Consider the following 22,890-nt stretch of genomic DNA (forward strand, 5'->3'; position numbering starts at 1 on the left):
ATACCCGGGCGCTGTGGGAAGGAGCACGTCGCGGGGGAATGGACTGGGTGCTGGGTGGTACCCGGGCGCTGTGGGAGGGAGCACGTTGGGGGGAACGGGCTGGGTGCTGGGTGGTACCCGGGCGCTGTGGGAAGGAGCACGTCGCGGGGGAACGGGCTGGGTGCTGGGTGATACCCGGGCGCTGTGGGAAGGAGCACGTCGCGGGGGAACGGCTGGGTGCTGGGTGATACCCGGGCGCTGTGGGAAGGAGCACGTCGCGGGGGAACGGGCTGGGTGCTGGGTGGTACCCGGGTGCTGTGGGAAGGAGCACGTCGCGGGGGAACGGGCTGGGTGCTGGGTGGTACCCGGGTGCTGTAGGAGGGAGCACATTGGGGGGAATGGGCTGGGTGCTGGGTGGTACCCGGGCGCTGTGGGAAGGAGCACGTCGCGGGGGAACGGGCTGGGTGCTGGGTGGTACCCGGGCGCTGTGGGAGGGAGCACGTTGGGGGGAACGGGCTGGGTGCTGGCGGGGCGGTGACCCTGGGCTGCAGGGTGTCTGGCGGTGGGGCAGGGGGACCTTGGCTGGGGCTAGTTGCCCGGGGCACTGGTGGCGGGAAGCGGCCAGAGGCCCCGTAGGGGTGAGGGGCGGAGGACGTGTCCCAGGCACGGAGGAGACGGGGGTGGGGACGGTGCTTGGGGCAGCTTTGCGCTGGGAGTGGGGGCAGGGCGGTGCCTGCCCCGCTCCCCCCCAGTCTGTGTCCACGGGCCCCTTTACCAAGATGGCGCGTGGTTCCCCTCGGGCCCCGTGCGGCGGCGGCGCCGCCCTGGCGGCTGGAGGACCCCGCGCTCTGCGGGCGGGGGAGGGGCAGCGGCCTGCGCCCAGGCCGCTGCTGGCGGGGAGGTGCGAAGATGGCGGCAGCCGTCCGCGCTGCGAGCGGTTGAGGGGGAGGGATCCGGGCCCGGCCGCGGCGACCCCGCCCCTCGTTCGGCCCCTCCCCGCCCCGTCCCGTCCCGCCGGGAGGGAGGGAGCCGGAGCCCGAGCCCCGCAGCCAAGCCGAGCAGCCGGAGCAGGGGGCCCCGGGCGCCCAGGAGCCCCACAGCGGGAGCCGGGGCCCCAGCAGCAGCAGCCGCCGCGGGAGCCGGAGCCTCTCGGGGCCGCCCCCCTCCGTGTGGCCGGCGGAGTCGCTGTCGCACCCCCGTTAGCTCCGCTGGGGGCAGGCCGGAGGCGGCGGCTGTCACCAGGCGGCGGCGGCAGGTGAGCGGAGCTCGCAGCCCGGCCGGACTGCAGCTGTCAGGGGCCGGGCAGGGGGGAGCGGCGGCGGGGCCCCGTTACCCCCCCGCCTGGGCTGGGAGGGGCTCGGCGGGGGGGGGTCACAACCGGTGTGTGTGTAGGGGGTTCTGAGGTATTGCGGGGGGGCACAGCAGCTCCAGTGAGGGGCACCCTAGAGCAGTGCACCGGGGCCCCAGGCTGGGGGGGGTGCAGGGGCCCCAGGCTGGGCGGGGTGCAGGGGGGTGCAGGCGGGGGGGGGTCTGAGGGATTGCGGGGCGGCACAGCCGCGCCAGTGCGGCGCACCCTAGAGCAGTGCACCGGGGCCCCAGGCTGGGTGGGGTGCATGGGGTGCAGGCTGGGGGTTCTGAGGGATTGCGGGGGGCACAGCAGCTCCAGTGAGGGGCACCCGAGAGCCGTGCACCTGGGGCCCCAGGCTGGGTGCAGGGCCCCAGGCTGGGCGGGTTGCAGGGGGGTGCAGGCTGGGGGGGTTCTGAGGTATTGCGGGGGGGCACAGCAGCTCCAGTGAGGCGCACCCTAGAGCAGTGCAACGGGGCCCCAGGCTGGGTGGGGTGCATGGGGGTGCAGGCTGGGGGGGTTCTGAGGTATTGCGGGGGGCACAGCCGCTCCAGTGCGGGGCACCCTAGAGCAGTGCACCGGGGCCCCAGGCTGGGGGGGGGGCAGGGGCCCCAGGCTGGGCGGGTTGCAGGGGGGTGCAGGCTGGGGGGGTTCTGAGGTATTGCGGGGGGGCACAGCAGCTCCAGTGAGGGGCACCCTAGAGCAGTGCACCTGGGGCCCCAGGCTAGGGGGGGTGCAGGGGGGTGCAGGCTGGGGTGGGGGTTCTGAGGTATTGCGGGGGGCACAGCAGCTCCAGTGAGGGGCACCCTAGAGCAGTGCACCTGGGGCCCCAGGCTGGGGGGTGTGTGCAGGGGCCCCAGGCTGGGGGGGGCAGGCTGGGTTGGGGAAGAGCTTGGCGTGGACTGGGGAAGCTCCTGGGGAGCAACAGCGTCTGGAGGACCCCCCCCCAGTGCTCCCCCGTTGCGGGGTGGGGAGGAGGCGGGTAACTAGGGCACTGGGGGGCCCTGGAGGCTAGGGGGCGGGGTGGGGCATTTCCCCCCCCATGCTGTGGGGTTCGGGAGGAGCTGTAGCTGCACCGAGGCTCGGGAGGATCGGAGAACTCGGGCTAGGGGGAGAAAATGCCGGGAGCGTGACGGGGCATGTGGTGGGGGCTGATATTTTGGGCCCCCTCCCCTTTAGCAGTGCCTCGGGGTAAGGAGGGGAAACCACCAGGCAAACCCAGCATCCGTGGTCTGGGGTGTGCCAGCGGGGAAAGTAAAGCTGTCATGGTGCTAGAAAGTAGCAAATGGGCGTGTGCGGGAGCGATGGGGGAGGGAGGGGAGGAAAAGGGGGATGGGAAGGGGGATGTACAGTATTTTGAAGTTGTCCTGGACTGTGGTAAGGAGCTGAGAATTCTCCCCATAGACAACTCCTATTCTATGGGGTATTTTGGCCTTTTTTGCAGGTTTCTGGAATGGCTTGTGTGCCACCCCATTCTTCTTTGAGGGGGTTGGCTGTAGGGATCATGTGAAAGAAACGTCTGTTGGTTTGGGGATGAGGGTGTTTGGGGGTGCAGCACCTTTTGGCTCTTGCACAGCAGCAGTGCGGGGAAGGGAATGGGTGACAGTCGAAGCTGATTAAATGAAGGCTCGTCATTTCTGAAATATGTTATGTATTCAGATTTTTAAGAAGTTGATTTGAAAAGTAAGGAAGCAGGGTTTTTTCCTTCTAGTGTCCCTGTGAGGGAGGAATTGGAACTATATGGAGTGACTTTGTCTTGGCTCTGCAAACATGGCTGAAGGGGAGGGAATGGGGGTTGTTGGTGGGGTGAAGCACCGCACAAATGGGGGTTGTGGTGGTCACAGCAACAGGGAGCTGCTGAAATCTCTATTGCAGGGACAGTGGGCTGGGGGAGGGGAAGACACTTCATTTTGTTGCTTTTTAAGTGACAGCTCTTTGTTTGTTTGCATCTTCTAATCAGTTGCATTATTACACCAGCACCATTGAATTAGGATACGCACATTAATTTTTTACATGTAAAATTTTTAAGAGGAAAAACAAGTAATATATTAATGCGGTTTCTTGGTTAAAGGAAATGAAGATGGTAATGTGGTATCAAGTAGCTTTCAGTGTAATTTGAGCTGAAAAGATGGCTCAGTCATTATGCATTTTGTTTGGAAAAACAGCCAGCAGTCTGAGTAAAAGATGTGTATGGTGCTTACTGCTGTTCTGAAGTGTGTGGGGAGATTGATTTTGAAGTCACTGCTTTTTTTCCTCTGTCAGCAGCTGAATTGTTGCCCTAAATTTCGTAGGTTTCTGTCCTAGAAACGTGAACCAAAAGCAGCAGCAGATTGTGAATAATTCTAAAGCTGGGGGTGTGTGTAAGTGGCAACCCAGGAGTTCCAGTTGGAACTAAGGGGTTATAGCCAATAGAATATGACATTTAGTTATATAGAAGCAGTGGCTGAGAGGCAATTTTCTTCCAGTGTAGGCTGCTAGACACACTAAAACCCCTGGTTTCTTAGGTGCATGTTGACCTTTCAATAGCTGAGAATTGGGTTGCCATTATGATGATGTTGTATGTTTGACATTTTCATGATTGTATTGTATTATGCTACAATGCAACAAGGGGGTGGTTTGTGACCTAAAGTGCTAGAGAGTTGGTATGTAAAAGTTTACTCAACATATAGTGGATGTTAACTCTACAGACCCAGATATGGCGTAACCAAAAAGGGAGACACAGCAAAGAAGCATAATAGAGCTGAAAACTTGTAATAATGTAGGTGTTTATCGTGCACTGTTCTTAAAATCTTGGTGTTAAGATGTTGCATTCCTTATGTTAATAGTTTACACTTGTATACATGACCTGGCTTATGTGGGGTTGCAGGAAATGTGAATCTCAAAAGCGGTACACCTGATGAAGTACGGTTGAGAAGTGTGTTAGTGGATTTAAACAAAAAATGAGGTTTACTGTTTACTTTTCCAGGGATGTACTATCCTAATCCAATTCAGAGGCTGTAGTATTTTCAGCTTGCCACAATCTTATGGGAAGGTTTAAATGTTCTAAAATGTTAAGTTACTTTGTGCTTATGACAGCTCTTTATATAGTGGAAACAGCAAAAACCATTACCTAACGTTTCTCCAGTTTGTTTAGGCCTCTTGTACAGCAACGGGGAGAGAAACAGGAAAAGGTGATTGTAAATTGACAAATTTGTGGAGGGTCTCAGAAACTGATATAGTATCTGAAACTACATTTAACTGAGTTTTTGGAAATGATTGGAGTTCAAGTTGTCCCTTTTAAAAGCAAACACCTATTGATGCTAGACAACAGTAGTAACTTCAGCAATATTATACCTGTCTCAGAGCCTGTGGGCATGATTGAAATGATATGATCTTACCTGGTTTGCTCAAGTTAAGTATTTATTGTCTAGAAATATGCTGCTAAACAACATGACAGCAGCATGATCCTTGCTTTCAAAACAAATGCACTTCACAAGAAACCGCGTGGGGTTAGAGTATTAATAATTAAGACCTTTATTTCTTAGTCATTACAGTTTGATTTAGAGTTGGTGTTAGGGTGTTGGTTTTTCCCCATAACTTGCCCTCTGCTGTGAACACTGTAAGAGAAAAATTCACAACTGTATGACTAATTCTCGTAATTAGTCATGCAACTTCCATTGTAGAATTATTGGCATAGTAATACTATCATTTTATGTTCTAATATTGTCTTGTTTTAGAAACATATGTGCCCATTGTTGAGACTTCAGTCTCTTAACATCCTTTTTATGTGGTACATCTATAAATGTCTAAAACCTTTAGGATTATTAGCTTTCCTTAACTTTATAAACATTTTTATAATGAGCAGATTTGCTGGAGATCAACACCTTGTTGGCTACTAATCCAAGAGTGTCAATTTGCATGTGAGGTATGAGGATTGTCAGAAGTTAAGGTGTGAGCGTTGTTACTAAAAATAGCCTGTCTCTTGCATAAGCAATTTGCCAGTTGAAGAAAATTAATTTATTTTTTGTATAAGCAAACTACTTATATTGCAAGTTTTGCTTGGTTCCTCATTTCCTTGAAGCAGTGATGTTTATCTCTTTTATCAAAGGGAGGGAATAAAAAATAGTTTTTAAAGTTAGATTGAAATCTGTTTTTAAAGGAGAATCAGGGAAAGCTCAGAGAAACAGGTAAACATTAAATCAAGCCTGCCCAAAAGGGCAAATGCAGCCCAGAGTCTACATCCTGTAGCTACTGCTGCCATATAACAAAGGCTAATTGTTGACAAATTCAATCAAGCATTTTTACTGGTTTATTTAGAAACTAGTTCAAACAGACAATTGTAGGTAACCGTAATACTTAAGGCCTGGTCTAAACGGTTAAAATGGTACAAGAATAGTGCCAAGCAAAGCTGCATCTGTTTAAACCTGGCTCTTAAGCAGATTCAAGAGTAGTGCCATGCAAAGTTGCATCAGTTTTAACATAACATAACCTTCTGTGTAGACAAGCTTTAAAGTGCTTTGAGGACTTATTTGTGCCCTAAACACAAAAATGCATCAGTTTAACTAAAAATGTGATTTTTTTAAAAAACAGATTTAGTTAAGACAATACATCTTGCTTGGTGTGTGGACACTTTAAATCCATTTAAACTTATTGATTTAGCTTTCCGCTTTAAACTAATAGGAGGAAGGTAAACTGACAGCCAGTTTTAAACTAACGTGTGTTCACACAGGGATTTGTCCTCGTTTAACTAAACCCATACAAGTTTGTATGTAGACAAAGGAAAGGTGTTATAGAAATGCAAAATAGTTCAATGAGTATACAAATGAGCAGTGTCACTTGAACTTTCCTGGGAAGTAAACTGTAAGAACTAGATGACCTCCTGAGGTCCCTTCCAACCCTGAGATTCTATGATTCTATGAACCTCAATTGCAGAATATGGGCACTGCCTATGATTAAGCTCAGACAACTTCTAAAATAAAACTGGGGCAGGTTCTGCCCTCAGATGTGTGTGTAATTTTTCCTATGGCAGGTTCTGCCCTCAGATGTATGTGTAATTTTTTCCCCAGAGGCACAAAGACATTTAAATGTTTAAAGCTCTGTTTTAAAAAGACAGATTCCAGGAGATGCAAAATCAAGGCTGATCCTCTTCTAACTTTTTAGGGGAAACAAATGTTTAACTTGTTTAGTTTTGTTCTAAGTCTCATGAAAGATACCTGTAAAACAGACTGCTTAACTAAGAACAGGATCTCTTAAACTGGATCACCTTTTTATTATATGCTTAAAATCTATCAGGACATTACATGAATTAGCTGATGTGGAAAGAGGTGTGTGTGGGGGGGGAGAAACGAGCCTTGCACCTGTTTTGTGTGTTCATGATGCCCTGAATAAGGAACTGTTGTTTTTTAAAAACAAAAACTAAAAAAGAGGTCTTGGCTATATTTTGGGGTTGGGGTTCAGGGTACTCTGACTTGGAGCTGTATGAATGGAGAATGATGATGTATCAAGAGACTTAGCAGTTGAGAGGGAAAAGGATTTTTATTTTTTTGTTCACTTTTTAAATATATATTTAACTCCAAGACTTGGGAGAAAAGTTTGCTAATTGAAGCATTGAACCTCTAAACCTTTCAGTCTTCTATGTGTAAAGCTGAACCAACCTGACTTAAAAAAGCCTTTGCAGGATCTACAGCAAAACCTCTCAAGTATCTGGAATCATTCATTTTTATAGTTGCATTATTTTAAAAATAATACGTTCTCCCTCACTCCTCCTAATGCTTCCTTTTCATTCCTAAACTGAGACTTTGCATACAACTTCTAACAGAACACATTTGAAGTTGAGTTAAATACACCGCTACCTCGATATAATGCCACCTTGATATAACATGAATTTGGTATAATGCGGTAAAGCAGTGCTCCGCGGTGGCAGGGCTGCGCACTCCAGTGGATCAAAGCAAGTTCAATATATCATGGTTTCACCTATAATGTGGTAAGATTTTTTGGCTCCCAAGGACAGCGTTATATCGAGGCAGAGATGTACCTGAAAGTAGTGGTTTTAATGGTAATGGAAATGACTAATCTGAATAGTTTTTTGACACTTGTTTGTGACTAGTTTAAATTTCAAATCAGATTGGAAAAATTGTGGGTGAATTTAATGTTAATGAAAATCAAGAACTTTACAGCATCAGCTAGGACCTAGTGCAGACTGGGTGTTCAAGTTTAATCTCTTCTGTCTTGTGTTCCTTAATTCTGACCCCTGCTACTCTAGTTCTGCATCTTCTCTCCTGCTCTGCCAATGCACCTCAATGCTGACTTTTGTTTTAGTGATGACCCTTTCTTGAGCAGAGACTCCTAATCAAACGGTTTTGGGAGGTTATTTATGGTGTGAGCCAGTATCCACTAGTGTGCATAGGATGAGTGCACTAACCTTATTTTCAGTTATGACCCAGTTGACTCAAAGGTGAAAAGCAAACACAAGTACTGTTTAATGACAGAACACATTGTGTTAGGATTCAAGGAATGACAGCTAGTCACCCTGGAACCATTTATACTGAACAGCTGATACAACACTCTTGCTTTCATGTGTAAGTGCAAATTTAATAGTAAAATGCGGTGTGTAGAATATTAAGAATATGAAACCTGAGCATTTACAGTGTGCTCGTATCTCAACTTACTGTACAATTGTGCCTCAAGTCCAAATATGTGTTAAGTGTGAAGCCTGACTCAGTACTGTGTTAGTATTTAGAATTTCTTGGAATAGATTTCACATATAAAGCATCTCTGCCCATGTCTTCAAATGACATGTTAAGAATATTGTTATACGGAACCAATGTGAGCCACTGCTGAAAAAAAACGCAGGTATAACAATTATACTTCACAGGCCTCAGTCTTTGCTCTTTCTTGCTGACTCATTTTGAATAGGAATAAGAGTTTAATTAGTTCTCCCTTTGCTAGCATGTATATAAATAAGGGGTTTTGTGTAAACTAAAAGCATAAACAACCTGCATTTCAGAATAGCCTCCATATTTTTAATGTTCTGCAAGTTCCGGGTAGTCTATAGACTACGTTCTGTTTACTTTCATCCTGTATACTTTATAAGAAAAAAAGGCCCTCTTTTAATTGATCTCTTTCAAAACTTTTTTGGGTGCCTAAAGTTACGCATCAGATCCATAGTTCAACACTAATTGGCCTGGCTTTCAGAAGTGTTGAGCATCTAGTGAATTCAGTGGGCGCTGCGAGTGCTTGGTCCCTCTGAAAACTGGGCCACTTTGTTAGTCTTAACTCTAGGCGCCCAGGTTTTACAGTCTTGTCTTAAGGTTATAATGGTGGTAATCCCTTACAAAACCTAATATGAATACAAATGTTTTTAAAATGTTTCTAAAATGTCACTAAAAACAGTGTTTTGTCTGGGCTTATACATTCTTTTGCAGTATTGAAAATATAAACACAACCACATAGTACTGTAATGTGAGGGGGACCGAACATGGAAAGTAAAACTGAGCAGTCTAATTTCACTTTTCAAAATGAGTGAAGTTGAAAAAGTAAACTAAACCAATGTTTCCCAAACTTCTGACTAAGGCAACCCACTAACTTCATTTTGTCCCTTTTTGGGAACACACCTTTACCCCTGTTTTCCTCTCCACTCCCCTTCTCGGTTGTCCTACCCCATCCTGTAGCCCCAGCTGGCTCCTCTCTCTCCATGGCCGGGGAGTGTTACCAACTCTCCCGGATTGTCCTGGAGTCTCCAGGAATTAAAGATTAATCTTTAATTAAAGATTGTCATGTGATGAAACCTCCAGGAGTACGTCCAACCAAAATCGGCAACCCTATGGCTGGGCCGGGCTGCGATCACCATCAGGCAGCTGATTGTCGGCTCACCGGCCACGGCTGCTTCCTCTGTGCTTCTGCTGCTACCTGGATCTTGCTACCTGTGCTGCTGCATTCTGCCCAGGGGAAGCAAAATCTGGGTGGTGGTGGCGGCAGCAGCAGCAGCACAGAGGAAGTGGCTGGAGCCAGAGGGAGGACAGTCAGCAACCTCTCCCTGCCCTGCTCGTGCCACAGAGGCACTTCCTCTGTCATGCTGCTGCTGTTGTCTGGATCCTGCTGCTTGCTGGGCCAGGGGAAATGAGAGAATGTGTAGTGGGGTAGGGGAATGTCTTTGGGCACATGCAGGGTGGGGCAGATTGTTGACTGTCTGCTTGCTGACTCTGGCCACGCCCTCTCTGCTGCTGCTTGGATTTCTCACCCCATACTGCTGCCTCCTGCCCAGGAAAAGTGAGACGCTGGGGGCAGGGTGAAGGCGTGATCCACCTAGATCCCTCCCATGACCCACTGATAGGTTGGACCTACTGTTTGGGAAACACAGAACTAAGCTGCCCAGATCAGAAAAAGTAACACAACCTATTTTCTATTTTGTTCTACAGCCTAAGATGTTAACTTAAATTCCCTTTAATGTGGCTAAGATTAAAATCTTAAAAAAATAAAGCAAAGTGCAGTACATCTGAGTAACATATTCTGACAGCAAGGGAAGTCTGGACCAAATTCTGCTTGTGTTACTCACTTGAGTAGTCTTGCTCCTTAGTCCTGTTGGCTTTGTGGTTATGGCAGACAGGATTTGCTCTACTGCCTTTAACTTCATAGGTATTGCAGGGGTATAGATCCCTGCTGGTGACAAGTACAATAGTGCTTGGATACAACGTGCCCTCAAGTGTCAATTTCTTTATATTATCCTGTAACCGTCTTCAGTATGATAAGGGGACCTGGTAGTGATCCTGGACTTAGGTTGCCTAACACTTCTTATAATCTTGGAGAAGCTTTATGCCTCCATTGTTTGCACCGGGGTAATCCTATCAAGGTAGAAAGGTGCTTTTTCTTTGTTTTGTGAAATTCCATTCAGATTTAACTGAATTGTAAAATGTTAAAAATCACAGAATCATAGAACAGCGGAGAGGCAAATAGTGCACAGCGGAGACAAGACAAGCCAGTTTGTAGTTTTTATATGAGATAACAAGTTGAGGCAAACCCTACGATCCCCATAGTCTTTATCTCACCCTGCTAAGGGGGAGCCTGTGGTTTATCTTGGCATACTAACTTATGTGAATACTACAAACTGCCCATCGGCACTAGGATTTTAACTCGAATTAGCACACTTCTTTTCCTAATAAAGGGACGCACCTAATGTTGACAGAGTTATATTCCTGCATGGGAATACCATCATATAAGTGGTAATATGAACAAATAGAGAAATGCTATTGTGTTGCGTGTAAGGCCTTGCTTTGCTGTACCAACCCACCTCCCTTTCTTTTCTCATCCCCTCCGGAAGCTATATCAGAAGACAGTTATCTAGGTTGCAAAGTCAAGCACTGAAAAGTTAGGAAATGCCAGATTTATGGATGCCTATGCAACTGTTGTTTTTAATGACATAATATTTTTTCCATGGAACCCCTGCCACATTCAGTGTACAGGTTGGGTAAACAAGAGGGACACATTAAGGTTGCACAGACAACTGTAAATTTGGCATTTCATAATTTTTGTGTGCGCTTGATGTTGCCAGGGCCGTCTCCAGACCCCAGCGCACCAAGCGCGCGCGTGGGGCGGCATTTTCACTGGAGGGCGGCAGGCGGGTCCGGCGGATCTTCCGCAGTCATGCCTGCGGGAGGTCCACCGGAGCCGCGGGACAGCGGACCTCCCGCAGGCATGACTGCGGAGGGTGCGCTGGTCCCACGGCTCGGGTGGACCTCCCGCAGACATGCCTGCGAATACTCCACCGGATCCGCCGGACCAGCGAACCCTCCGCAGCTGCGGGAGGTCCACTGGAGCCGCAGGACCAGCGGATCCTCCGCAGTCATGCCTGCGGGAGGTCCGCTGGTCCCCCGGCTCCGGTGCACCTCCCGCACGCATGACTGCTTGGGGCGGCCAAATTGCTAGAGCCGCCCCTGGATATTGCAATCTAGATGATATTCTTTTAACATAGTTTTTTGTAGTATGTATATGCCTTTCTGTGGTGCTTATTGTGATATTATTTGAACACCTGACACATTAAACTGTTCATAATACCTTGGGGATAAGGATATAGCACTCCCACTTTTCAAATGGGGGACATCGGCAAGCCGCTCAACTTCTGTGCCAATGTAGCAGGGTTTTCTGTCCACGGAGAAAAGGCACTTGACAGACTAAAATATTTTAAAGTGCTCAGCGCATGACAAGAAAACTTGTGATCAGAGAGGCTGATTTATTAGATTGGTGCAACTCATCATGAATTTGTACCTTGAAAGTTAGATCTAGAAGGGACCCTTCATCGTTGGCAGTTGACTCTTCTGCATCAGGTATGTGGTGGTGCTTATGGATTTATGGCTGGCACCTGATCACTCTCATTCTGTAGACAAACTCTGCTTCTCACTGTGATTTCTAAATTGTTTTTATACTGTGGGGAAGAACTCAGACTTGAAGGTCATTGTTACTGCTGTAGAACATGCCACTGCAGAGATGCTGGATAGTCTTCCAATTCTTGTTATGAGCCTTTATCTTGAAATCAATTTTAAAAGCTTGTTTAATTGTACAAATACTTTCAAAGGGGGATTTGTATCCCTGCTACTGACATAGACCTGTATGCTTAGGCTTGGAAGGATTAGGGTTTTTTTAATCGATGGTCAAAATTAACTGATAGGCAAAGTGAGAAAATTGCTGCTTGAGAGATTAGAGTCTCATGTGAATGTGTATAAAATGTGTTATAATGCTGGAGTTAAATGATTATAATTTTCTGCAACTGTGAACATTTAAATCAATGATTGAAAAAAATGCTTGAAAATAAATTTGATATTATCCATTGAAGTTATAAAAATAAATAAAATTCTGACAAGCCTGTGTATATTGTCATTAGGATTAGGCCTTTCCACATTCAATGGGTAAGTTAAAAAGAAACAAATTGAAGCTTTTAAAGAAATCTGAAGAATCTAGTTAGATCAAGATTACATTATGTATTGCTTTTAAGACTTATGGAAAATGGATAAAATAACCTTTAGAATAAAAAATAATCGTGCTTGTCAGGAAACATTTTCTTCCTCTAGTCTGTCCATTAGGCTGGATGCGAATTGTGCACTACAAGAGGCTGTTGAAATGATCAGTTGTTGCCAACCTTACTCTATAAGGACTGGCCCTCTAGATCCACCCCAGAAATTCTGCCATGCAACAATTATAGGTTGGCAGTTAGAACTTTTTCCTGTTGAAAAAGTGCTTCTCTATCCAAGGAACTCAAAGCACTGTAATAAATATTAATATAATAAACCTCACCACATCTCTGAGAGGTAGGTAAGTATTCCCATTTCACAGATGTTTGTGGACTTCCATAGGGCTGGTCCACACTGGTACATTGGTATAGCTTTGTCCCTTAGGGGTATGAAAAATCCTCACCCTTGAGAGATGTAGCTATTGTGACCTAACCCCCAGTATAGACAGCACTAGGAATCCTTCTGTCGAGGGTGGATTGCCTATGCCAACGAGAGAACACCTGTTCTAGGTAGCTACTATACTGAAGCTCTATAGCGGTGAATCTGCAGTGCTGCATCTATGCCACTGTAGCGGTTTAAGCATAGACATACCCTAAATGTCACACAGGAAATCTTACAGATGTGCTGATGGAGCTCAGGTCTCCCGACTTAGTGTATGGCTACACTACAGCAGCATAGCTAAGGCCTTGCAGCTGTGCTGCTATCATGTAGACCAGAGGTTCTCAAACTGTGGTCTGCGAGCACCATTCAGGTGTTCTGCAGATAGTTCCCTCTAAGGTGTGCGCCTGGGCGGCCACACACAAGAGAATGAAGGGCCACCCACCTAATTTGTGGAGCTGTGCAGGTGTCGCTCCACAAATTAAGTGCTTGGGCCCTGGAGAAGAGACACATGTAAACTGAGACGGTGGTCTTGGAGGGAACAGGGGGTAGGTGGGAGGGGGTACTGGGGTGAGAAGAGGGGGTGGGTATTCGGGATATGCAGGGCTGCGGTGGCCAGAGAAAGAGGCAACTTTCCCCAGCTCCAGGGCTGCGGCTGCTGGGGAGAGACCCCCCCTGCTTCCCAGCCCCAGCTCTGTGGCTGCTGTGGCCAGGGAGAGAGGGGGAGACACCCCCCCCTCCTTCCCAGCCCCAGCTCGGGGGCTGCTGTGGCCGGGGAGAGACCCACCTTCTTCCCAGCCTCAGCTCTGTGGCTGCTGTGGCCGGGGAGAAAGGGAGAGACCCCACCTCCTTCCCAGCCCCAGCTCAGGGGCTGCTGCGGTGGGGGAGAGAGCACATCCATCGCATTAGAAAGGTAAGACTACTGATATTAAAAATATGAGTTGTGTGCTTTTATTTGTAGAACAAAAAAAGTTAATTATTAAGGTGTGTTGGTTTTTTTTATATAGCGCCTTTATCCAAAGCACTTTACAATAGTTAGCTATTGGTACAAACAACATTTGGAAAGATCATTAAGTGGTCTGCCAAGACCCTCAGCAATTTTCAGGTGGTCGGTGGAAAAAAAAAAGTTTGAGAACCACTGGTGTAGACCCTTCCTGCACTGAGAGAAGGGTTTTTTCTGTTGATGTAGGTAATCCATCTCTCCAACAGGTTATAGCTAGGTCAATGCAAAAATTCTTCTGTTGACCTACCTTCATCTGTCATAGGGGTTAGCAACCTTTCAGAAGTGCTGTGCCGAGTCTTCATTTATTCACTCTAATTTAAAGGTTTCACATGCTGGTAATACATTTTAATGTTTTTTAGAAGGTCTCTGTCTATAAGTCTATATATTATATAATTAAACTATTGTTCTATTGTAAAATAAACAAGGTTTTCAAAATGTTTAAGAAGCTTCATTTAAAATTAAATTAAAATGTTGATCTTATGCCGCCGGCCCGCTCAGTCTGCTGCTGGTCTGGGGTTCTGTTCACCTAGGCTGGCAGTGGGCTGAGTGGGGCCTGCGGCCAGGACCCCAGCTGGGAAGGGTCTGGCAGCCAGAACCCCAGACCGGCAGCGGGCTGTGCGGGGCCGGTGGCCGGGACCCCAGACCGGCAGTGGGGTGAGCGGCTCAGCCCACTACTGCTCAGGGGTTCCATCCTCCAGCTCCTGCCAGCAGGCATCCCGGCTGCCGGACCCGCACAGCCTGCTGCCGATCTGGGGTCCTGGCCCTGCCCACATACAGTGAGTACCTGCCTTCTCCCTGGTTCTGCCCCATTCTCTTCCTCTCTCTGCACTGAGCTGAGGGTGGGAGTGGACCGAGCACAGGGCTGGGGGTGAAGGGTCTGGCCAGGAGCCAGAATGAGGGAGGGGGCTCAGGGTTGGGGCAGGAGGTTTGGGTGTGGGGGCACTTACCTGGGCAGCTCCCATTTGGTGTGAGGGGTGCAGGTGGGAATGTGAGTGGGGTGCAGGAGCTCCCGTTTGGTGCTCAGGGTAGGGATGTGCGGGGTGCATGGGATGTGGGGGGTGCAAGAGTCAGGGCAGAGGGCTGCGGGCATGTGAGGGGGGTGCAGGTGTCAGGGTAGGGGGGCTGGATATGTGTGGGGGTGCCAGAGTCAGGGCTGGGGTCATGGGGGGAGGGTGAAGGAGTCAGAGGGCTGGGTGGTACAGGGCTCAGGGCAGAGGGCTGAGGGGGAGGGGTCAGGGCTCAGGGCAGAGGGCTGGGGGACTTCCTCCCCCCCCCCCCCCGAGTCCCCAACCCCACTGCTCCTTGTCCCAACTACCCCCTCCTGGGACCTCACCCCCATCTAAGCCTCCCTGCCCCTTGTCCCCTGACTGCCCCCCCCCCAGGACCCTACCTCCTACCTGTCCCCTGACTGCCCCAACCCTTATCCACACCCCCGCACCCAGACAGACCCCCTGGACTCCCATGCCCCATCCAACCGCTCCCCGCCCCCTGACAGGATCCCCAGAACTTTGGACCCATACAACCCCCACCCCGCTCTCTGCTGCCCTAACCCCTCTCCACATCCCTACCTCCTGACAGCCCCCCCCGAACTCCTGACTCATCCAACCCCCAGCTCCTTGTCCCCTGATCACCTCTCCAGACACCCCCCACTCTAACTGCCCCGCAGGACCCTCCTTGCTCCCTGTCCCCTGACTGCCCTGACCCCTATCTGCCCCCTAACAGACCCTGGGACTCCCATGCCCTATCCACCCCCCTGCTCCCAAACTGCCCCCTCCAGAGACCCCCACCCCAACCCCCCCTCCGAGATCCCACTCCCCCCATCCAACCCACCCTGCTCCCTGTCTGCCCCCACCCCTTATCCAGCCCCCCCTCCAACCCCGGACCCCTTACCATGAGGCTCCCCGCTCATCCGGAGTTTTGTCGCCACCGCGCGCGCGCAGCCCTGCCCCACCCCTCAGAGCGCTGCGCGCGTGCGGATGAGCGGGGAGCGGTTTTCCCTCCCCACAGAGCCAAATGCTGCCCCACGGGAACATGCAGCCCCGGCCCCCAGAGCCCTGCGTGCGCGGCGGCAGAGCTTCGGGGGGAAGGCGGGGGTGGGGCCGGCGGCTTGCGCTCGGCCGGTGCTCTGGCCAGGGAGCGCAGACCCTGCAGCTTCCCACGTCGGCAGGATTTTTAATGGCACACTGGAGAACCGGCAGGCTCCAGCATGCCATTAAAAATCGGCTCGCATGCCATCTTTGGCACGCGTGCCATCGGTTGTCGACCCCTGGTTTAGATTGACCTAGGTGTATCACACAGGGCATGACATTTTTCATGTCTCTAGTTTTAGGTATAGAGCAGGCCTCAATCCTGCGCTCTAATCACTTGTATAGTTGCACTTACTTAATTCTTGAGCAGTTAGCCTACAGTGGTTAATGTATGGAACATGTTTACTGTAATTATAGTAATATAAACTTGATTTGTTTAGCAAGAGAGTCCTTTGGATAGGCCTTCAAAAGTGCCAGGAATGGGAAACAAACACAACTTGAAGTGCCACTCTGTATCCTTGAGTATAGCTATAAATGCCTATTTTGCATCCTGATGCGTGATTTGTAATGAGAACCACAAGGTTAAGGGAGTTCTCTCCTGACCTCCCCCCCCCCCCCCAACCTGTGTTTCTATTCAGGGCCGTTGTGAACAGTGGGGGCCCTACCAATGCAGCAATTTAGAAAATTGTGCCTTGCTTCAAACACTAGACTTAATCCACAGGTAGTTTCCAGCCTTCAAAAGACAGTAGCATCGGTGAAGCATAATCCAGTACCTACGAGGATTTCTGCACAAGGGAATAATACTTGTGTCCCTAGAAGTGAAGAAACGGCTAACTGGAACTCTGTGCAAATGAAGGGGGAATAGGTTTAAGGATCTTTCTGATGTGGGTAAGAGGAAGTTAGAATTCCCCACTGTTAAGCATATAAGAGGCCATTATATTTCTCCTTTGGTGGAAGGTATTGAGTGGGCACAAAAATAGGAAGGACCGTTACAAAAAAAGAATGTAATCATGAAAAGCAGAACAAGAGACAAAAGCAGTTTCTTTAACATATAATAGCCCCAAATAGTCTTTTTTTTTTTTAAATAAGCACCGTAATAGCATCTTTTTCTGTCCTGATATGCAAAAGTCTGAAGATTCACGGTAAGCCAGAAGGGTACATTGTCTGCCATCTCTTGCACCTCTTCAGGCTCTTTTTAAATAAGCAGTGTTGGATGCAGCTGGGCCAGTAAACTACACTTGCCGCCTTTTCATAAGACAGCAGAGATTGTTGTGTGCCTAGAGAGACGTAGTTGTATCCTCAACTCAGCAGTCACATCCAAGTGGTAGTGTTTATTTGAGAGGATCAACATGTTGGAGGGGAATAAAATAGAAGCGCTCAGTTACACTTGGGTGAAGACACTGCAGTGCTTGCTGAACAGGCTAGACTACTTAGTTACAAAGGTTAAATGCTGTTAGCTGTAACCTTTCATTGTCAGAGTCCATGTTTGAACCTTTCGCTCTTCCTTTTTAACAGTTAATGGCAAGTGCCAAAAGGGGGTTGGTTGTCTTTCCCTTCTCCCTGAAGGGAAGTTGACTTCTGAGAAGTGGCTGGTTTTTAATATTGAAGCCAAACTTTGTTCATTCTAGTGTCATCTCCTATCCCACTCTAGTGTCTAACCTCTAAGGGCGCGACCCCAACCACATCTCTCTGGAGATATTAGCTATAGGCCCTTCTCTGTGAGCTGAGTGAACATGTTTTCAGTTCTTTATATACTTGAGCTCCTTGAACCTCAGCGCCATACAGGAAAAAACCTGCCATTTCTTTCAAAGAGACTTTAAAGGGAGTTTGATAAGAATATATAGAAAATGAGCTCTCATTTTGTGACGTAGCCTTTCATCACACATGCACTTGAAACCTCTAAATAAAGAGTGCAATCTTCACTGCTTTGAGATCTGTGGATCAGAAGAGCTATGTAAGACACGGATATTATTTCCCAGGGGAGGCAAATCTCTCAGATCTGATTTTAAAAGGATCAGAATTAAATTCTTGGGATAATTCTGGAATGTATATTTTGAAATGACAAAAGGGTTATTACAGAACTGGTTATTAAGATGGAACAGGAGGAGGTCCGAAGTGACTTTAGTGAACGCTTTCTCTCAAATTCAAGGAGTACTCCATTGTGATGCAGAGAGAAATGATGTGTGGACTACTGATTTGAATAGAGGTCTAAGTCGTGATTCTGGCTTGGATATTGGCTCCCTTAGGCAAGTTACTTATCCTCTTACTTGTTTTCCCTCTATCTAAAGTTGCAATAACAAATACTTGACATGGATGCTGAGGACTAAAGATAATGCTAAGCATTAATAATGCTATTTAAAAGCGCATGACTCTCCAATAAGGAGAATAAATAACTGGTTTTTGTACTGTGGTAATACTCATTAGGAACTACACACTGTCCGCACCTGGCTGTGAGATAGCCATCAGCAGATTTTTGCAAAGATAGAATGCGTTGCTTCCTACAGTAGATGCAACTGATGCATTTTTTCTGAATAATCCTTCTAGCAAAAGACCATATCTACTTCAAGAGTGGGCAAATAGGAATAGGCATCCCAAAGACATTTCAAAGTCCTTTGCAGCAGCCTTGGAATATTCAGTATGGTATATTCTGGCATGAAATTCTAAATAAAGCGCTAATGGTCATGAGAGATCAGAAGTTAGTCTACATATAAAATTTTGCTGGCTCAATCTTTCATTTTAAATGCTTTGCACTTCCTCAGCAGGAGCCATGCCTCTAATGTAGACTTGAGAAGTCATCTTTGGCTAGGGTCATGGGCTAACCTAAGTTTTAATAATTTATAGTAATATTTATTATTTGTATTGCAGTAGTGCTGAAGGACCCCAATCAGATCAAGTCTGCATTGTGCTAGTCACTGTACGGACACAGAACAGACAGTCCCTCTCCTGAGAGATTACAGTCTATGTATAAAACAAGGGACAACAGACAGGAGGAGCACAAGAAACAATTATGGTAAATAAAACTGGTCAGTGTGAAAAGTAGTGCTCACTGTATACAAGCTGCTTAACCATTATCAAGTTTTTTGTAGGTGTCGTGATAGAATGTTCACCAAGCTATGGGTGGGAGGAGGAGAGAAGTATATTTGGAGAAACTCAAATTAGTATTGTATAGAGCTATTAAAGGATATAGTTCTAATAAACTATGATTACATGTGGGGAGGATGCATTTGAGATTAAATATGGAACTGTTAAGGGGAGGAAGGACCCTAGAAGGAAAAAAAGGGAGATTAGTACAGTAGAACCTCAATTACGAATACCTTGGGAATGGAGGGTGTTCATAACTGAACAGAACGTTATGGTTCTTTCACAAGTTTACAGCTAAACATTGACTTAATACAGCTTTGAAAGTTTACTATGCAGAATCAAAATTCTGCTTTCAACCATCTTAATTTAAATGAAACAAGCACAGAAACAGTTTCCTTACCTTGTCAAATCTTTTTCAACTTTCCCTTATTTGTGTAATAGTTTAACACAGAACTGTACTGTACAATATTTGCTTTTTTTGTCTCAGTTGCCTGATTGCATACTTCCAGTTCCAAATGAGGTGTGTGGTTGACCGGTCAGTTCATAACTTTGAGATTCTACTGTACATGTTTCTTTTTGGTGTGTATAGATTCATAGATTCTGGGGCTGGAAGGGACCTCGAGAGGTCATCGAGTCCAGTCCCCTGCCCTCATGGCAGGATCAAATACTGTCTAGACCATCCCTGATAGACATTTATCTAACCTATTCTTAAATATCTCCAGAGATGGAGATTCCACAGCCTCCCTAGGCAGTTTAACCGTCAGGGTGGTTAAACACTGGAATAGACACTTTTTCCTAATGACCAACCTAAACCTCCCTTGCTGCAGTTTAAGCCCATTGCTTCTTGTTCTATCCTTAGAGGCTAAGGTGAACAAGTTTTCTCCCTCCTCCTGATGACACCCTTTTAGATACCTGAAAACTGCGATCATGTCCCCTCTCAGTCTTCTCTTTTCCAAACTAAACAAACCCAATTCTTTCAGCCTTCCTTCATAGGTCGTGTTCTCTAGACCTTTAATCATTCTTGTTGCTCTTCTCTGTACCCTCTCCAATTTCTCCACATCTTTCTTGAAATGTGGTGCCCAGAACTGGACACAATACTCCAGTTGAGGCTTAACCAGCGCAGAATAGAGCGGAAGAATGACTTCTCGTGTTTTGCTCACAAAACACCTGTTAATGCATCCCAGAATCACATTTGCTTTTTTTGCAACGGCATCACACTGTTGACTCATATTTAGCTTGTGGTCCACTATAACCCCTAGATCCCTTTCTGCCGTACTCCTTTCTAGACAGTCTCTTCCCATTCTGTATGTGTAAAACTGATTGTTCCTTCCTAAGTGGAGCACTTTGCATTTGTCTTTATTAAACTTCATCCTGTTTACCTCAGACCATTTCTCCAATTTGTTCATATCATTTTGAATTATGACCCTGTCCTCAAAAGCAGTTGCAATCCCTCCCAGTTTGGTATCATCTACAAACTTAATAAGCGAACTTTCTATGCCAATATCTAAGTCGTTGATGAAGATATTGAACAGAGCTGGTCCCAAAACAGACCCCTGTGGAACCCCACTTGTTATACCTTTCCAGCAGGATTGGGAACCATTAATAACTACTCTCTGAGTACTGTTATCCAGCCAGTTATGGACCCACCTTATAGTAGCCCCATCTAAGTTGTATTTGCCTAGTTTATTGATACAAATATCATGTGGCACCCGTATCAAATGCCTTACTAAAGTCTAGGTATACCACATCCACTGCTTCTCCCTTATCCACAAGACTCCTTTTCCTATCAAAGAAAGCTGTCAGACTGGTTTGACATGATTTGTTCTTTACAAATCCATGCTGGCTATTCCCTATCACCTTATCACCTTCCAAGTGTTTGCAGATGATTTCCTTAATTACTTGCTCCATTATCTTTCATGGCACAGAAGTTAAACTAACTGGTCTATAGTTTCCTGGGTTGTTTTTATTTCCCTTTTTATAGATGGGCACTATATTTGCCCTTTTCCAGTCTTCCGGAATCTTTCCCGTCTCCCATGATTTTCCAAAGATAATAAGTAGTAAGTCCAATACACTAAACAAAATTTTACCTCTATGTTGCATATAGTCTTCAAATGAAATAGGTAGAGAAGTACTAAAATTTGTGAAGGACAGCATCTGACTTGGAATTACTTGTGTAACTTAATGCAAAACCTAAATTAACAGTGCAACCTTAGCATTAAATTAATTACTCAGAGTTGTTAGGGAATGCCAAAGTTAAGGTTGATCATTCAGTCTTTACCCCCTTTCTGCATAAATGTCGTACACAGTCTAATTACAAAATTGCATATTTCTCAGAGACAGTATAGTAACTTTGTATACATGTAGTGTCTGGTGATATTTTTTCAGTTTTCTTCTTTATTAGAGATGTACTTATAGGGTGCTAACAAAATTTACCTCCTTGAGACAAAAAGAACAGGAGTACTTGTGGCACCTTAGAGACTAACAAATTTATTTGAGCATAAGCTTTCGTGGGCTACAGCCCACTTCTTCGGATGCATGGAATGGAACATATATTGAGGAGATATATATACATACAGAGAGCATGAAAAGGTGGGAGTTGCTCTACTAACTCTTAAGAGGCCAATTAAGGAGAAGAAAAAAACACTTTTGAAGTGAGACAGTTATCTTTACAGTATAATACCATCGTATTTAGCATGCTTTTTCAGAGAGACTGGAAAATAGTACAGTATTAATCTTATATATTTCTTGTCTATCAGTCTCTTTTCTGCAGATATATCTAACTTGAATTATGTGCTATATCTTTCAGTCTTTACTTGTTCCATGTAGTGAAAATAGTTAAATTGAAAGTTATGAATGTTTTTAATACAAGAACTTGTACGGACTATTTGCTTGTTTTACTACAAGCTTGAATGTGATCAATATCTTTCAGACCAAAAGCAAGTCGTAAGTAAAAAATTAATCCTGTAGTAAATAAATGTCATTCACCCTTTTCTAACATAATAAAAATATTAAATTTAAGAATCTGAAGAAGTGAATGGTAAGCTATATAATTGCTTAAACAAATGTTTATATATATAGCATATTATCCTGGTTAGCAGAAAGGTACGAAATTGAGTGTACAGGCTATATTTAGTTACAAATCAACATGTTTTGATGATGACCATCCAACAAGAATAAACTTTTCTTTAGGAAAATAACTACAAATGCAAAACAAGATTAAAATTGGTGATTTAAATCAAGGTTTCCTATTTACTGATTTAAATTTTGATCAGAATCTGATTTAAATCAATCCACCCTGTTTTTAACTAACGTAAGCCAGAGACTTTCAGAGACATAAAATGTTTGTCAGTGCTAAATATTTGGCTGAGTAAATATTTACTATATATTGACAGTAAGATTCAGTAGAAGGAGATGTAGTCAATGTGGAAAGAGTTTACAGATATAAAATAAACTGCTACATTTGCTAACACATAATATTTCTCACTATTACTGTTAACTAGAACAGTGATGGTCATCACTTTTTAGCCCAATCCAGTGGTTCTCAAACTTTTGTACTTGTGACCCCTTTCACACAGCAAGCCTCTGAGTGTGGGCCCCTCCTCCCCCATAAATTAAAAACACGTTTAATATTTAATACTATTATAAATGCTGGAGGCAAAGTGGGGCTTGAGGGTGGAGGCTGACAGCTCATGACCCCCCCCCCACACACACACACATCATAACCTCAAGGCCCCCTGAGGGGTCACAACTCCTAGTTTGGGAACCCTTGGCCTAATGGTACATTAGTTTGTCTGGTGATGTCTATTAAAACAGGCATCCACCTACAGCCTGTCCTAATTAAGTGGTGTAGATTCATGCCAAAGTGTGCTAAACATTTATATAGCTATTAAAAAAAACCCTACACTGCAATAGAAATAATGTTTTAAAGTGAAGAACTGAAGAGAGGAAATGCTAGAATTAAGGTTGCCCATGCCACCCTCATTTTGCCCTTTTGTGCATATTCACTGTAATACAATCTTTAGTTAAGTGGTCATATAGTGTTTTTTACACGCTGTCTGCACAGGACAGACGGTACTCAGGGAGTGAGGCAATGGTTCA

At 46.3% G+C, this 22,890-nt stretch overlaps 1 protein-coding gene across 10 annotated transcripts in view; it reads left to right on the forward strand.

The window, feature by feature from the left end:
- The first annotated feature begins 920 nt into the window (after nucleotides 1-920).
- The window catches only part of NCOA1 (nuclear receptor coactivator 1), a 334,422-nt gene continuing 312,452 nt past the window's right edge, over nucleotides 921-22,890 (forward strand). For 3 of the 10 annotated variants that reach the window (XM_039530442.1, XM_039530443.1, XM_039530440.1), the window contains exon 1: nucleotides 923-1,234. The gene's annotated coding sequence lies outside the window, so the exon portion shown is untranslated. Of the gene's footprint in view, nucleotides 1,235-18,576; nucleotides 18,722-22,890 lie in introns of all 10 variants that reach the window. The other 7 variants (XM_039530433.1, XM_039530438.1, XM_039530439.1 and 4 more) reach the window with 5 other exon arrangements.

This window comes from Mauremys reevesii, linkage group 3 (assembly GCF_016161935.1).
Source record: "Mauremys reevesii isolate NIE-2019 linkage group 3, ASM1616193v1, whole genome shotgun sequence".
In the NCBI taxonomy this organism is placed as follows: Eukaryota; Metazoa; Chordata; order Testudines; family Geoemydidae; genus Mauremys; species Mauremys reevesii.